The following is a 13,312-nucleotide window of genomic DNA, read 5'->3' on the forward strand; positions in this document are numbered from 1 at the left end:
ATTTTGTCCTTCTTTATGGCTGCGTAATATTCCATTGTGTATATGTACCACATTTTTTTAATCCAGTCCTCTTTCAATGGGCAGCACAGTTGGTTCATGTTTTTGCTATTGTGAACAAAGCTACAATAAACACACATGTGCGGGTGTCTTTTTCATAGAGTGATTTGAGTTCCTCTGGGTATATTCCTAGTCGAGGGATTGTGGGGTCGTTAGAGAAGACTGATTTTTAGATCTTTTAGGAATCGCCAAACTGTTTTCCACAGAGATTGTAATAGTTTACACTCCCAGGTTGGTCACTTTTCTAAGAACATACAGGATTAGGATGAGAGCCAGCCTGAGTGACTGGGTCACCTCTGCTTTATATATACACATGGAGCTTTATGAGAGACCTGGCACTGAAGTTAGGCCTTGAATTTCAATGTGGTGGGAGGGGAGGACTCAGCAAGCAGAGAGAATGATCTGAGCAAAGACAAGAAGGCAAGAACAAAACTGGTCCATCCCCTCACTGTACTCTAGATGCAGGAACAGGATGTAACTCCGTTTGACAGATTCGTGGTTTGCACAGATGGTATTGGAGGGTCAGGATCTGGAAGTTGTGGAAGGTTTTAAAAGGCACAGTGAAAAGTTTATACTTGATTTAATAGGCCGTGTGGAGACCCTGAAGGTTTTGAGCAGGGGCATAACATGATTAAAAGCTGTACTTGCAGAAAATTAACCTGTCAGGAAGCTAAAGGGTGGCCCAGAGCAGAGCATCTCAAACTTCATGTAACGCAGACTCTGTTTGTCTAAGTCTGAAATTCTACATTTCTAATAAGCTCTCTAGAGATTCTGGCACAGGGAAACTGGGTGGCCTCAGGAGACTTAAGTTTAGAGCTGTGAGGACTTCCTTTGTTTAGGGCCTTAGGGCAGCAAAACAGGTCAGTGAAGGACTTAGAAGAAACAGTGATGGGAGAAGCATGGAACTCTTTGTCACATCCCTGCATACAGGAAAGGTAGTATTCTGTCCCTTCTAGTGTTTCTGTACATACTCTCAAGTGATTTCTGCGTATCCCATTCCTCTCCCAGATGATTAGAGGAAGTTAAGGCTGTGTGACTCCAGCCTTTCCCAGAGTTCCCTCCCTCCAAAGGGGAAGGATGCTGTCAGCTTGGCAGTATTCACCACATCCTGCTGGGAGCTTTAGGTGTACTGTTGGGGTCTGACTCATAATTTCCTCTGCCTGAGCCCTGCTTCCTACTGTTTCCTCCCCACCATCCCTGGGCCTGGACATCTGATCCAGAGTACAGTGAAGGGATGGGGGAGAGATATGTTTTCTTCTGCACATGTTTGTTCAGTGCTGCTTTCTGTGTGCTGGGCATACAGTCACACACCTTCTCTTCTAGATCTGAAGCCTCCAGTCAGAACCCCAACTCTGAGCCACTTCTGCTGGGCTTCTTTCGTGTTCAGGCTTTGACTATCACTCCCTTCCCAAGACACCTGTCTTCTGCATCCCCTGCCTGCTGCTTGTCTCCCCACCCACACTGAGGGTTCACCATCTTCCTGGTCCTGGTCTCCAACAGCCTGGATTCCAAGCCAGCAGTGTGTCTGATCCACTTACTCTCCTTGCGGGAGGATGGTCACGGCTGACGGGACTGGTGACAGTGTCGAGGGCTATAGGGAGCTGCAGCATAGTGAGAACTTGGAACAGGCTGTTGTGTTTGCCAATTGAGTCATTAGTGACCTTAGTCTGGAGAGAATGACTTTAGTAAGATGGGGAAGGCAGGAGCCAGATTACAAGTAGTGAAATCAGTGGTGGATGGTGAGGGACAGAAGCAACAAATCTCAAGTACTCGCTGAAGAAACTTGTCGAGAAAAAGACAAAACAAAAGCTCAAGCAAGCAGCAGGATTGAAGGAAGCATTTGTGAAGAAACCGAAGGAGTTTTCTGGTTTGCAGAATGAGAAAAATGTTCCAGCAGAGATAGGAAAGAAAGGAAAACCTCTACTGCTACTCCCAGGAACATTTGCACTTCTGAAGGGACTTTTCCATCCTACAGAAAGATTTCATTTGGCCTGGACAATATTTTAAGAACATTTCAATGAGTTGCCGCATTGTTTAAATGGGAAATTTTATTTTTAAAAAAATTCAGATTTCCATTTTTTCTCTTAAGGAATGGTGAAATCTAGCAGCACTGGCTATACATTCCCACATGCAGCTGAAGAGTAGTGACCCTCTTCAAAACAGGTGGTCAACCAGGCTTGTTTCACTCAAATTAGTTGCCTGTCTCTATAGACACTTGATTACACACACACACACACACACACACACACACACACACACACACACACAGTCATCTCTACTACTTGAAATTGAAATTTCAGGTGAAAATCATGGTGGTAGAGATATTTTGGGGGGAAGAGACCCTCCTGAGCATCCCTGAATCTTGCAGTGTGGCTGGGCCTCTACCTGGCCCAAGTATAAGATTGTCCTCTGTTTATCCTGGGAAAGTGCTCCTACTAAGGATATCACAACTAAGGGAGCCTAGAAAGAAAGGAGCCCTATACATTGTGGGATAGACTAAAAAGACATCAGTGAGTTACTCTCGCTGAAAAGTAGCAACAGTTTCTTTGGATTCTTTGGGGCAACTGCTGCCTTGAGTTTTTTTTTTTTTTGGTTGGAGTCTCGCTCTGTCGCCCAGACTGGAGTGCAGTGGCCGCTCCCGACCACCACAACCTCGACTTGCTGGGCTCCAGCAATCCTTCTGCCTCAGTTTTCCAAGTAGCTGGAACTACAAGCACGTGCTACCACGCCCGGCTGACTTTTTTTATTTATTGTAGAGACGAGTTCTCGCCAAGTGGCCCAGGAGGGTCTCGAACCTGCGGGCTCAGGCAATCTACTCACCTCAGCCTCCCAAAGTATGGGAATTACAGACTGAGCCACCGAGCCCAGCTTGCCTTGAGTTTTTGCTGTCTGCTGGTTTCACAGGCCTGGCTAGAGCAGTGGTTCTTAACTTCAGCTGCTCATTAGAATTGTCTGGGGACCTTAAAACCTGAGTGTCCCAGACATTCTTAATTAATTGTTTTGGGTGGGTCTTAGGCACTGCTTTTTAAGCTTGGCAGGTGATCCTAATGGATAGCTAGATGAACTGTTCCTGTCATGTTTTGTGGCATTAACCCCTTCCGCTCGAATCTTCCAGATTCCCTAGACAGCACCTAGGATATTTGCATTAGAAATTGTACTTCCTGGGGCCCTCCTTGATGCCTGACTCCATTGTGATCACCACAGCTGCCTGTCTGGCTGCTCTTTGTACACAGCATTTAACCCCTCATCTCTGAATTTAACGATCTGGAAATTTTTACTCTCAGCTGGCAGCATTTGGCCATTTGGCCTAGACCATTTGGCCTGGGCTCAAAAAAGGATAATGTTGTCTTTCTCTTACTGGAGCTACAGCAAAGGCTCAGGAAAAAGAAAATAGAAGAACTATATACCTAGTGAAACAAACTGACAAAAGAGAAGGGTGAAATATGGGTAGGGTGATTTTGGAATAACAATTTAGGTTTCTTATCAGAATAGTAGGTGGCCTAGAACAGAGGTGACTGGTAAATTTGTTGGAAGAATTGGAAAAACAATTCCAGTGGTTATCATCTTCTAAGGGTTCTTGCAATTTTATTGATTTTCTTGATTTTTTGTTAACCACTCATAACAGCTCTGTTCAATAGAACTTTCTGAAAAAATAGAAAAGTTCTGTGATATCCAATACAATACCCATTGTATTGAGCACTTGAAATGTAGCTACTGTGACAGAGGGTCTGAGTTTTTAATATTATTAAAACATTTACTATTATTTCATTTCAATTAATTTAAGTGGAAATGAAAATTACAACCAGATGCAGTAGCTCCTAGCTACTTGGGAGGCTGCAATGAGGGGATCACTTGAGGGATGAGTTCAAGATCAACCTGAGCAATATAGTGAGACCCTGTCTTTAAAAATAAACAATAATACTAATACTAAATATCCATGTGGGTGGAGTAGCTACTTATTGAACTAAACAGATCTATCGAGTTGCTGTTATCTGTGGTAGACATGCTGGGGTGATTCCTCTCCCATACCTCCTTCACAGAGAAACTATTACCAAGTTTGGAAAGAGCAGCCCTAGTAGATTTGATGGAGTGGGGGAGGGGAAGCAGCAATAACGAATCCAAAACGAAGTCAATCATGTTATCTCTTTAAAGAACCTGGAGTTGAGATACTGAATTGCATCCATTTGATAATGGTGAGTTGGACAAGTAGGGTTGTCACTAAAGACTGTGCCATGGGAAGGCAAACCCATATGTAAACTGGGTTATGGGGAAGTGGGTAGAGACTAAAAACCTTGTAGTGAAAGGAGAGAGGAGAGGGGAAGAGGAGAGAGAGAGAGAGAGAGAGAGCGAGAGCAAAGTCTCATGAGAGATAATACTTTGGTTCTAACTTTTCCATTCTAAGGCCAAGGTCACGTGCATATATTTTGTTTCCTATCCTTGGATGTCCATGAGAATTTCTGTAGTAATCTTGCAATAATTCAATTACTGGAGCCAGTTTAATATATTTCTATTTCCCACAACTAGAGAGTTTTATTAAAGACATTGTTTCTGATTTGGGAGTTAGAGGGGCGAAAACAATAGTAAAGCAGGATATGGAGAAAGAATAACAGAAAAATATCTTAATAAAAATTCTAAAATTAAGGTGATATATAATGTGTAATGAGCCAGTTTAGAAGAGCCTTCTTCTTCATTTGACAAAGAATGTGTTCTTCATATGGAAAAGTTTTTGTCTTTGGTCAAGCTTTGAGAGAGGGCGACACATGAGACTTGGCACATAATGGTTTTCAATAAATATTTGATGACTGAATGAATAAATAAATGAATGAATAAAGCAACAAAGGGGAAATGTAATACCTTCCTAGAGCAGTCAGATCAACCCTTTTGTTCACTAGGGGTTTTTTTGTGTATGTTTGTTTAACTAAATTATCTTTATTTGCTCTCTGGTTTAGCTTTTAATTATTAATCATCTATTAGTCTTGACGCCTCTTTTGTTTTTGAGTCGGGATCCCACGCTGTTGCCCAGGCTGGAGTGCAGAGGCATCATTCTCATGACAATCATGGCTCATGGAAACCTCGACCTCCTGGGCTCAGGCAATCCTTCCACCTCAGCATCCCAAGTAACTGGGATGACAGGCGTGCACCACCATGTCTGGCTAATTTTATTTATTTATCCATTGCCTTTATTTTTTGTAGAGATGAGGTCTCACGATGTTGTCCAGGTTGGTCTCAAACTCCTGAGCCCAAGCAATTTGTCCACCTTGGTCTCCCAAAATGTTGGGATTACAGGCGTGAGCCACTGCGCCCGGCCTCCTATTATTTTTTTAGAGATTAAATTGAGATATAATTCACATACCATAACATTCACCACTTTAAAGTGTGTAATTCATTGGTTTTTAGTGTATTAACGAGATTGTGCAACCTTCACCACTACCTAATTCTAGAACATGTTAAATCAGCATAAAAAAGAATCTCAGATATATTAGCTAGTAGTTCCACCTCCCCTTAGCCACTGGCAACCACAAAGCCACCTGCTTGTTCTGCGAATATGTTTGCTCTGGACATTTCTCTCTTTTTTTTTTGAGTTGGAGACTTACTCTGTCTCTGAGACTGGAGTGCAGTGGCATGCTCATGGCCACCACAGCCTCAACCTGCTGAGCTCTGGCAATCCTTCCATCTCAGCCTTCCAAGTAACTGGAACCACAGGCATGTGCTTGGCTAATTTTTTTACTTATTGTAGAGACGAAGTCTCACCATGTTGCCCAGGCTGGTCTCGAACTCCTGGGGCTCAGGCAATCCTCTCGCCTCAGTCTCCCAAAGTGTTGGGATTATAAGTGTGAGCCACCATGCTGGGTTGGGTATTTCATATATATAGAATCGTACAACATATGGCCTTTTGTTTCTGGCTTCTTTCATTTTTAGCACACTATTTTCAAGATTCATCACTGCTATAGTATGTATCAGTATTCCTTTCCTTTTATGGCTGAACAATATTCCATTGTGTAGACATACCACATTTACTTTATTCATTTACCAATTGGGTTGTTACTACCTTCTGGCTATTATGAACAATGCTGTTATGAGCATTCATGTACAAGTTTTGTGTATGCATATGTTTTTAATACTCTTGGGTATATAACCAGGAATGGAAATGCTAGGTCAAAGAATGTAAAATATGTGTTTAATTTTTTTGAGGAACTGCCAAACTCTCTTCTACAGAGGCTATTTCATTTTACATTCTCACCAGCAATGTATGCACTTTCAACTTTCTCCACATTTGCACTAGGATGTGTTATTTTTCATACTTTTTATGATAGCTGTCCTAATGGGTATGAAGTAGTATCTTATTATAGTTTTGATTTGCATTTCTAATGCAAATGATGCTTAATTAATGACATTAAGCATTTTTTCATGTCCTTATTGGCAATTTGTATATCTTCTCTGGAGAAATGTCTATTCAAATTCTTTACCTTACCCATCTTTTTTTAGAGTTGGGATTTCGCTCTATCACCCAGGCTGGAGTGCAGTGGAGCAATCATGGCTCACTGCAGCCTTGAACTCCTAGACTCTAGAGGTCCTCCTGCCTCTACCTCTTGAGTGGCTGGGACTACAGGCCCCATCACTCCTGGCAAAGATTTTTGATTTTTATTTTGTAGAGATAGGGGTCTCACTATGTTGCTCAGGCTGGTCTCGAACTTCTGGTCTTAAGCAATCCTTCTGCCTCATTCTCCCACGTCATTGAGATTACAGGTGTGAGCCCATAATTGATTTGCTCATTTAAAATTTTGTTGTTGTTGTTGTTGAATTATAATAATTCTTTACATATTCAGGATATGAGACCTTTATCAGATATATGATTTGTAAATATTTTCTTCCATTTTGTTGATATTGTCACTTTCTTGATGTTGTCCTATGAAGCACAGATGTTTTAATTTTGATGAAATCCAACTTATCTGTTTTTTTTTGGTTGATTGTGCTTTTGGTGTCATATCTAAGAAAACATTGCATAAACCAAGGACATGAAGCTTACATCTATGTCTTTTAACAGATTTATATTTTTTGAGACATAGGTCTAACTTATTATTTTCCATGTGGATAGCCAATGACCCAGCACCATTTGTTGAAAGTACGATTCTTTCCCTGTCAAATGGTACTGTCACTTTTGTGAAAAATCAGTTGACCATCAATGAATGGTTTCATTATTGGACTCTCAATTCTATTCCATTATCTGTAAGTTTATCCTTATGCCAGTATCACTTACAGTAGCCTTGTAGTAAACTTTGAAATCAGTAAGTCTGAGTCCTCCAACTTCACTCTTTTTCAAGATTGTTTTGGCTTTCTGAATCTCTCTCATCTTTCTATGAATTTTAGAATCAGCTCATCAATTACTGCAAAAAGGAAGTTAGAATTTTGAAATGAACTGCATTGAATCTGTAGAATATTTGAAGTATTGCCATCATCACAATATTAAATGTTTCAATTTATGAATATGTCATGTCATTCCATATAGTTAGTTTTTTAAATGTTTTCTTTCAACAATATTTTGTAGTCTTCAGTTTACAAGTCTTGTGTTTCTTTTTCTTAAGTCTTGTACTTTTTTAGTTAAATTTATTCTTAAGTAATTTATTCTTTTTTTAGGATCTATTAAAATTTTTTGTTAAGGTACAATTGACGTAAAAATTGTATATATTTAGGTGTACAATGTGCTGTTTTGATATATGAATACAATGAGAAATTATTAAATCAACCTAATTAACATATCCATCACCTTACATGCTTATCTTCTTTTGTGGTGAGAAAACTGAAGACCTAATCTCTTAGCAACTTTCAAGTGTACAATACGTTGTTATTGACTATAGTCACTATGCTGTATAATAGATTTACAGAACTTATTCATTCTATCTGACTGAAACTTTGCAACCTTTAACCAACATTTTCCCATCCCTTCCCCTACTCCCAGTCCCTGGTAACCACTATTCTGCTCTTTCCTTCTAGGAATTCAACTGTTTTAGATTCTGCATATAAGTGATATCATGCAGTATTTGCCTTTCTGTGCTTGACTTATTTCACTTAGCATAATATCCTTCAGATTCATCCATGATGCTGCAAATGACAAGACTTCCTTCTTTTTTATGGCTGAATAGTATTTCATGTGTGTGTGTGCACGTGTGTGTGTGTGTACTAAATTTTCTTTATCCATTCATCCAGTGATGAGTACTTATATTGATTCTATATCTTGGCTACTGTGAATATAATGCTGCAATATACATGGAAATATGGATCTCTCTTTAAGATACTGATTTCATCTCCTTTGGATATATACATTTCCTAATTGGGGTTGCTAGATCATATGGTCCCTTTATTTTTCAACTTTTTTAGAAAACTCCATACTATTTTTCATAATGAATGTCCCAATTTATATTTCCACCAACATATACAAAGATTCCTTTTTCTTCCCATTCTCACTAACACTTATCTTTTGCATTTTTATAATCAGCATCTAACAGGTGGGGGGCGATATTTCATTGTGCTTTTCACTTGCTTTTCTCTGATGATTAATGATGCTGAGCATATTTTTATATATCTGTTTGTATGTCATATTTTGAGTAATGTCTATTCAAGTCCTTTGCCCATTTTTAAGTTGGGTTATATATTTTCTTGCTATTGAGTTGTTTGAGTTCCTTGCATATTTTGGATAAGGTTTACGATCAGATGTATGATCTGAAAATATGTTCTCCCATGCTATAGGTTGTCTCTTCACTCTGTTGGTTGCCTCCTTTTTTTTTTTAGTTTGATGCAATCCCATTTGTCTATTTTTGCTTTTGTTGCCTGTGTGTTCATTCTTTTTGACGTTATTGTAAATATAATTAATTAAAAATTAATTTTAATTTTTCAAAATTTTCATTGCTAGTATATAGAAATACACGTGTTTTTTAATATTAATATTATGTCCTGTAACCTTGCTAATCTGGCTTACCATTCTATTAGGGTTTTTTTTGTGGATTCTTTGGCACACATCTTATCTTGTTCCTGATATTATGGAGAAAGACTTCAGTCTTTGGCCATCATTAAGGATGATGTTAGCTGTGAGTTAGCTGTGAGGTTTTTTTTTTTTTTTTTTTTTGTGGCTGCCCTTCATTAGGTTGAGGAAAGTCCCTTCTATTCCTAGTTCCCTATGAAAGGGAATGGATCTTGTCAAAGGCTTTTTTTTTTTTTCATCTAATACAATGATCATGTGGAATTTTTCATTTCTTCTATTAATATAATGTATTACATTAATTGATTTTAGTAAGGTGAATGAACTTTGCATTCCTAGGATAAATCTCACTTGCTCATGATGTATAATTCTTTTTCCGCTATCTCTTGAGGACACACATTTTACTTTGACTTCTTTGTGTCATCTAAAACACTCTAACAGTATGACAATTGGAGCGAGAACTAGTGCCCAAGATAAGTAGTCATCATTATTATTACTATCATAAATATTAAGAAGAGCACAGTCTGAACTAGAAAAATAGGACAAAATGAGAAAACTCATTTTAAGGAATAAAAGTTGGAGACTATGGGCCATATGGGATTATTACTTTTCCCAATGCTGTTGAATAATCCTTACATTCCTGAAATATGCCTTGGTTAGTCAAGATCTTCTGTCTTTATTTTTTAAGTTTTATTTTTAAAAGAACACAAGTTATCTATTGCTACCTATATATCTTAGGTGTCTGGCTTAATTAATTCTAAAAAGAAACCACATGTGTAGCCAGTGTATGAATCAAGAAGCAGAAGATTATGAGCACCTCATATGACCTTTTTCTCCATCCCAGTCTCTACCCCTCACTACCCAACAGGGATAACCATGTCTTAACTCCCAATACCACAGATTAATTTTACCTGCTTTTAAAGGGAAAAGCAGGTAAAACTAATTTTACCTGTGTAAAAGGAAAAATAGGTTTATTTCACTCAATATTGTATTTGTGAGATTCATCATGTTGTTACATGTAATTGTTGGTTATTCCTTCTCCTTGGTGGATGATATTCCATTACATGAATATGCCATAATTTATCAATCCATTCTATTGGGGATTTGAGTAGCTCTATTTTAGAAATATTATGAACAGTGCTGTTGTGAATATTCTTACACATGTCTCCTGGTGAATATATGTTCCTTTTCTTTTGGGTATGTACCCAGGATGGAACTGCCATCCTAGAGATCATTTACAAGATTTTTGACTATTCATTTCAATGGAGACAATTACATTTTTTAAATGTCTATTTCTGAGCCTATAATCCCAGCACTTTGGGTGGCCAAGGTGAGGGGATTGCCTGAGCCCACGGGTTTGAGAACAGCCTGGGCAACTTGGTAAGACCTCATCTTGACAATAAATCAAAAAATTAGCCGGGTGTGGTAGCGAGCGCCTATAGTTCCGGCTACTTGGAAGGCTGAGGCGGAAGGATCGCCAGAGCCCAGTAGTTCAGCGCTGGGGTGGCCTTAGTGTGCCACTGCCTAGGCTGGAGTACAGTGGTGTGATCACAGCTCACTGTAACCTCAAACTCCTGGGCTCAAGCGACCCTGACACTTCAGCTTCTTGAGTGGCTGGGATTACAGGCATGAGCCACTGTACCTGGCCAATGAGCCTTTAATTATCATATTATTATCTTTTTCATTCCAGGAACATGTCATTTCTTTTTTATTTTTATTTTAAAGATGTGGGGCACAATTCGGGATTAGGTATAAAAGTGGCCATTGTATAGATAAAGTTTGGACCTCCCTTCGGTTCCACTTCGCCTGGTTTGAGATGAGGTACCCTTATTGATGTTGTGTACCCCTCACCCCCACCCACCCCGACAGTATCCCACTACTGCCAATCCCTTTCTTAAGGTATTATGGTAAATGTTCAGGGTCCGCTTATAAGTGAGAACCTGTGGTATTCTGTTCTTTGTTTCTGTGATAGATCACTGAGTACGATAGACTCTAAATCCATCCAAGTTGCTGTGAAAATCATAATTTTGTCCTTTATGGTTGCATAATATTCATGTATATGCACCACATTTCTTTTTTATACATTTCAGTTTCTATGCTGGTTCCATGTTTTTGCTATTGTGAATAGTGCTGCAGTAAACTTGTGTGTGCAGGTATCTTTTTTGTAGAGTGATTTGAGTTCCTCTGGGTATATTCCCAGCAGGGGGATTGCTGGGTCATATGGAAGGTCAATGTCTAGTTCTTTTAGAAATCGCCACACTGTTTTTCAAAGAGGTTGCACTAGTTTGCATTCCCACCAGCAGTGTAGAAGCATTCCGTGTTCTTTGCATCCTTGTCAGCATCTGTTGTTGTTTTATTAATGATAGCTGTTCTTACTGGGGTTAGGTGGTCTCTCAGTGTGGTTTTGATTTGCGTTTCTCTGATGATTAGTGAGGCTGAGCACTTTTTCATGTGTCTGTTGGTGGCATGTTTGAGTTCCTTGTAAATCCTGGATATTAGCCCTTTGTCAGATGTACAGTTGGCAATATTTTTTTCCCATTCTGTGGGCTGTCTCCCGGCTCTCTTGATGACATGTAATTTCTTAAGTAAAATTATTAGCATATAATATCATGCTTTATTCTGGAATTGTCTACAGCTACACTGTCCAACATAGTAGATACTAGCCATAGAAGGCTATATAGAGCACTTGAAATATGTGGTAAATATAAAATACACAATAGACTTATAAGAAGACTTAGTACAAAGGTTAGGTGGTCTCTCAGTGTGGTTTTGATTTGCGTTTCTCTGATGATTAGTGAGGCTGAGCATTTTTTCATGTGTCTGTTGGTGGCATGTTTGAGTTCCTTGTAAATCCTGGATATTAGCCCTTTGTCAGATGTACAGTTGGCAAATATTTTTTTCCCATTCTGTGGGCTGTCTCCCGGCTCTCTTGATGACATGTAATTTCTTAAGTAAAATTATTAGCATATAATATCATGCTTTATTCTGGAATTGTCTACAGCTACACTGTCCAACATAGTAGATACTAGCCATAGAAGGCTATATAGAGCACTTGAAATATGTGGTAAATATAAAATACACAATAGACTTATAAGAAGACTTAGTACAAAACAGAATGTATAATATCTTATTAATTTTTAAATATCCATTACAGGTTTAAATGATAGTATTTTGGATATACTCGGTTAAATAAAACATATTAGTAAAATTAATTTCACCTGCTTCTTAATGTGGCTATTAGAACATTTAAAATTATATGTGTGAAGTCAGGCTTGGTGACTCAGCCTGTAATTCCAGCACTTTGGGAGACCGGGGCGAGTGGATTGCCTGAGCCCGTGGGTTCGTGACCGGCCTGGGCAACTTGGTGAACTCTTGTCTCTACAATAAATCAAAAATCAGCCAGGCGTGGTAGTACACAGCTGTAGTTCTGGCTACTTGGAAGGCTGAGATGGCAGGATCGCTGGAGCCCAGCAGGTCAATGCTGGGGTGGCCATGAGCGTGCCACTGCACTTCAACCTGGACGACAGAGTGAGACTCCAACTCAAAAAAATGTAAAATAAAATAAAATGTGTGGTTCACAATTATATTTCTGTTGGACAGTGCTGATGTATATACTGTGCAATTAAATGAATAAAGACTATCTTAATCTTTCTTTTTTTTGAGTTGGAGTCTCACTCTGTCACCCAGATTGGAGTGCAGTGGCCACTCCCGATCACCGCAGCCTCGACCTGCTGGACTCCGGTGATCCTTCTGCCTCAGTCGTCCACGTAGCTGGAATTACAGGCGTGCACTACCACGCCCGGCTAATTTTTTTTTTTATTTATTGTAGAGATGAGGTCTCGCCTACCCAGGCGGGTCTCGAACCCACAGGTTCAGGCAATCCACTCACCTCAGCCTTCCAAAGGCACGGGATTACAGGCTGAGCCACTGAGCCCGGCTTATCTTAATATTTCATATGTACATTACTATAAGTTCTGTTTGACAAAGATCATAACTTAGGCTACTTTGTACCTCCAGTATCAACACATCGTGGCTGGCACATCCTTGATATTTACTAAATACCTTTTTTTTTTTTTTGAGATAGGGTCTGGCTCTCTTACCCATACTGGAGTACAGTGGTATGACCGTAGCTCACTGCAGCTTCAAACTCCTGACCTCAAGTGATCCTCTCTCCTTAGCCTCCCAAAATGCTGTAATTACAGGCATGACCCACCATATCCAGCCAACAAATACTTTTTAACTGTTGAGAAGATTTTATTATTGCTTTTTTAGATTAAACTT

This window comes from Carlito syrichta, unplaced genomic scaffold (assembly GCF_000164805.1).
Source record: "Carlito syrichta isolate Samal-C Ts95f unplaced genomic scaffold, Tarsius_syrichta-2.0.1 Scaffold311749, whole genome shotgun sequence".
NCBI lineage: Eukaryota > Metazoa > Chordata > Mammalia > Primates > Tarsiidae > Carlito > Carlito syrichta.